The sequence below is a fragment of the Podarcis bocagei genome (genome assembly GCF_964188305.1).
Source record: "Podarcis bocagei genome assembly, chromosome: 10".
Lineage (NCBI taxonomy): Eukaryota > Metazoa > Chordata > Lepidosauria > Squamata > Lacertidae > Podarcis > Podarcis bocagei.
Genome location: NC_138135.1, coordinates 70,969,987 through 70,974,525, shown reverse-complemented (window position 1 = coordinate 70,974,525; position 4,539 = coordinate 70,969,987). Strand labels below are relative to the sequence as shown.

Genomic DNA, 4,539 nt, shown 5'->3' with positions numbered 1-4,539 from the left:
GAGAGAGAAGGAAATTAGATTGCTGATCTCTCCACCTCCAGTTAAACTAGCTGCATTGCTTTGCACGCACTAGATCAAATTTTTAAAAACACAAAAATTGTCAACCAGTTTAAAAAAAAACACAATGAGAGGAACGGATGGAAATATGTCTTTATTAGTAAACACAGAGTCTAGAACACTACATAGGCATGTTTGCTGTGTCATAGCAGCTTTTCTAGCTTAGAAAGCGGCGGCTGTTTCCGGGATCCTTTGTTGTATATAAATAGAACAAGTTTCTAGCTCTCTTGGTGATTAAATCAAAACATGAGAATGGGAAGGCGGTTTAGAAGAGGTGGTGTATTTGCTTCACACAGTTCCATGGTTCCATTGATCTCTTATGCCATGTAGAGGCAATAGAGGGCTATCTATACTTGGTTTAAGGCAGTCAGCTTCTTCTATGATGAGCTGTTGCTCAAGGCAATCCTGTATGGAAGAATTTATACAGTTTTTTATATATGCCAGCAGAGGGCAATGTTGAAGTGATTATGACGCCTGCCCTGGAACCGCTCCCTCCTATCCGAGGGCTTCGTGGCACCTTTCAGCCACATGGGCTACGAGGTCTCTGTCCTCCCTTCATCGGGGACTCTCCTCTTTCCCAGCATCCTGCACCTGCTCTGTGCCGGCTACCTGCGCTGCCAGAAGGCCCCATCCTTTGGGCTGCTCGAGGCCTGCCAGCGCACGCTGCTAAACGGCAGCCTGTTGGGCCACGACTTGTTCAAGGGCGGCTCGTGGGCTGGTAAAACGGTCTTTGTGGGCCGCACGTTGCCGACCCCTGATCTAAACGAAATCAAAAACTGCCAAGCAAAGGCTGAAGCACCACAGTGTTTGAGGCTTGCATTGCTGCATTGCTAGGGTTGTGAACAGCGCTTTCCTCTTCTCCATCCCTGATCCCTGAGTCACGGGGGGGAAAGAGGACTTCATAAATGCTGCCTCTCCTTCCCACCTCTGCTTTGTGACACGTAGACTGCTAGATTCCCACCCTTGTAGAACCAAGGCATAGAACCCAGAATAACAGACACTGCAGGAGCAGAGAAAGGGGCGGCTTCTAGTCACCCTCCCTCCTGACCCTGAACCTAGGGAACATGGAGGAAGGGCCCCGATTCAGGGATATACCTGCATTGAATGCAGAAGACCCCGGGGTCAGACTCCAACGCCATCTCAAGGTAGGGCTGGGGGAGAGACCCATCTGAAATCTTGCCGCTCTGCGGGGACAACATTGACCTGGATGGACCACTGTGGTCTGAATCGGGCAGCTTTCTATGTGAGAAAATCCCTGCCCTGTGCAAGATCACGGGATGCCCTTGGCTAACTGCTCCCTTACCACTTAGCTGGTGGTGGAGCCTGCTCGCCGTTAAATCTCGGCATAACCCCTATCTACCGTGCTCCGTCCTACTTAACATCGCTTATGGCCGCATCTCACCGATATGCCTTCATTAGAGCTAGGTTCAATGTTTTTCCAACAAACGTGCTGAGACATAGATTCACTAAGGGCCAAGTCCCTTCAATGTGTGCTTGTGAAATGAAAACATCTGAATCTACATCATGTTATGTTTATCTGCCCTATGTACAGTTCAGTTCGTGCTAGTATACTAAACTCCATAATCCAGCCTATGGCTGACAAACCAGTAGACCTACAGCTTGCCTGGGTTCTTCAAGATGTGGATCCTTATATTACCCTACAGGTTGCTAAATTCCTAACAGCCGTCCTCTCGTACAAGAGACGGAATGGAATGTTAGCTGATTATTGATAGTTATAAGAATTTTCGATAATGACATCAGATATTGATTTTAGCGGAGTGTCTAAATTTTTAATCTTAATCTTAAATTTTTCTTTTGAATTGCCAATATTTGTCCTTGTGAGCTGTGAATTGTGTTATATTACTTGCGGCTTGTACGAGACCGCTGTTTTATTTGTTTTGTTTTGTGTGTTGTGCTTTATGATGGGCGTAAAGCCGAATAAACATTTTGAAACTGCTCCCTCCACCCACCCCAGGAATATTAGGCAGATAGTTGAGCTCAAGAAAGGAAAGGTAGACTTCGAAGAGAATCGCTGGGTATGTGGTATAATGGTTAGAGTGTCAGATTGTGGCTTGGGAGACCAGGGTTCGAACCCCACTTGGCCGTGAGGCTCACTGGGTGACCTCGGGGACCTGTCCCCGTCTCTCAGTCTAACCTACCTCACAATGTTGCAGGGGGTCGGACTAGATGACTCATGTGTGTTTCCCACAGGATAGCCACTGTGGCAACAGGAGGCTGGACTGAATGGATCATAAGCTTGATCCAGAAGCTTGTTCTAATGCTCTTAACATTTGAAAACAGTCCTCTCAACTCTCCTTACTACATAAATAATTTTAATTTCACACACAGTAGTGTAGCATTGGTTGCCAGGGCCCGGGGCAAGGCAAGGATCCTCAGCACTGCCTGCCAATAAATAGGCTGCAACAAAGGGCCAATAGCTCTGCAACCTACACGACTGGCAGCCGCAGCACCTGTGAGCATTCAGCACAGTGGAGAACAGGAGGAGGGAATGTTCAGGAGCGGGTATCTATCCAAAGCCCATGCAGAGGGTGACCTTGCACCCGACTGTTGCCCAAAGCCACTCCTCATTCTACCCACACAAACACTGGGATATTTTCTGTGTGAGGGGGAGGGCATGCTATTTTTTCATTTATTATTACAATTTTTTATTTTTTTTCCTTTGGAAATGTTGTGCCCCTAAGATATTTGCACCCAGGGCAAACGTCTCTGTGCCTACGCCACTGCTTGGTTATCTAAGACTCCATTTCTGAGACTCACTGCCCATCTGAGTAGACAACCAAGCAGGTTTGGAGATTCATGAGACTACAATTGGGGAATCTGGCTTAAAACCATCAATTGATGCTTGGGAAATGTGAGTTTTCACTTAAAACAGCCCCAGCCTCTCCTTATTTGCAACTTACTTCCCGCCTCACAACACTCCCCCAAGGTGGGCTTGTTTAGAAACCGAGCTGGTGGAGAAAGGCTGGCGGCAGAGGTATGCCGCTCGAACAGAGACAATTGGCCTCACTTGCGACTCCCCTTTGTTTCCCTCCCTGTCCTGCAGGTACTTGCTCCTGGCGATCCTCTGGCCTCCCTGCCCTTGGCGTCTCCCCCGGGGCCCCCCGACCTAGCAGCAGAGACCGTGGCTGACCTCCTGCGCTTCTCTCCCCCACCATGACCCCCGTCCTGGAACCGCTCCCTCCTATCCGAGAGCATGAAGGGCCTGCTGGGGGCGCTGCTGGGGGCGGTGTGCCGGCTGGCTTTGTGGCGCCCTTCACACGCATGGCCAACGAGGCCTCGGGCATCGCTTCATTGGAGATCCTCCTCTTCCGCAGGAGACTGTGCCGGCTACCTGCGCTGCCAGAAGGCCCCATCCTTCGGGCTGCTGGAGGCCTGCCAGCGCACGCTCCTGCACGCCTCGATCGGCGTCATCTCCATCAGCTGCGCCTACAGCTCCTTCATGCTGGTGCCCAGTGGGAACGCCACCACCGTCCGGAAGGGCTCGTCCACGATCTGCTCCATCCTGCTGGCTCTCTGCATCGAGAACGGCAGCCCATGGGCTGGTAAAACAGTCTTTGTGGGCCACACGTTGCCAACCCCTGATCTACAGGCCTCAAACACTGTGGTAGTTCAGCCTTTGCTTGGCAGTTTATGATTTCTTTTAGATAAAGAGAATGGCAGCATAATCACTTCAACATTGCCCTCTGCTGGCATACAGGTGCATAGACACTTTGTTTGGTCACGGTTGTTACTGTGAGACTCGTTGATGCCCTCTTACTTATATTTGTGCATTGGTGCATTAGTGCACATTCACTGAAGGAATTATTTGGCAGATGGATATTCTTACAAAAGCAAGAAGTTTGCTAGAGGGCCAGTGTTCTATAGTGTCTGGGTGTGAATCTGGAGGCCTCTCACGTTCGAGTCTCATGCCTGTTATGAACTTTCCTGGTGGCAAATTAGGCAAGTCATTAATACTGATTTATTTACCAGAGTTGTTCTTGGGAGTACTGACTGAGTAGGTATATGAAGTGCTTTGAACAGCCAGGAAGCAGTAGGCATATGCCAGTCCTTCTTTTTATTCGATTTATTACTCCTTGTAGCCCCCTCTGCCTTGCCATCCCAACAAGTTCAGATCAACCGGCACAGGTCAGGTGCCCCCAGGGGAGACGCCAAGGGCAGGGAGGCCAGAGGATTTGCAGGAGAAGGAGGGGAAACAAAGATTTTAAAAGAATTTTTTTAAAAAAGTGTCCCCGGATTCATTGAAAGAAAATCTGAAAACCTTACCATCTTTATAAACAGCAAGCTGTCAAATGAAGACACCCAGGAGCAGTCACAGTAGCTAGTGAGGTTGCTGGGGTGTTTGTGACCTCATGCTTGTGCACACCACACATGTAAAGCAGATGACCCCCCCCCCCAATAATCCTGGGCTGCCGTTCAACGTGGACTGCCAGCCCTCGAGAAGCCCGAAAAACGGTGCCTTTG

General features: G+C 49.5%; 1 long non-coding RNA gene across 1 annotated transcript; it reads left to right on the top strand.

Moving 5' to 3' along the window:
- Positions 1–1,321: 1,321 nt before the first annotated feature.
- LOC308596376 lies at positions 1,322–4,101 on the top strand. The gene is made up of 3 exons (XR_014012501.1): positions 1,322–1,370; positions 2,033–2,097; positions 3,122–4,101. It is a non-coding gene; the product is annotated as an uncharacterized lncRNA (long non-coding RNA).
- Positions 4,102–4,539: the final 438 nt, after the last annotated feature.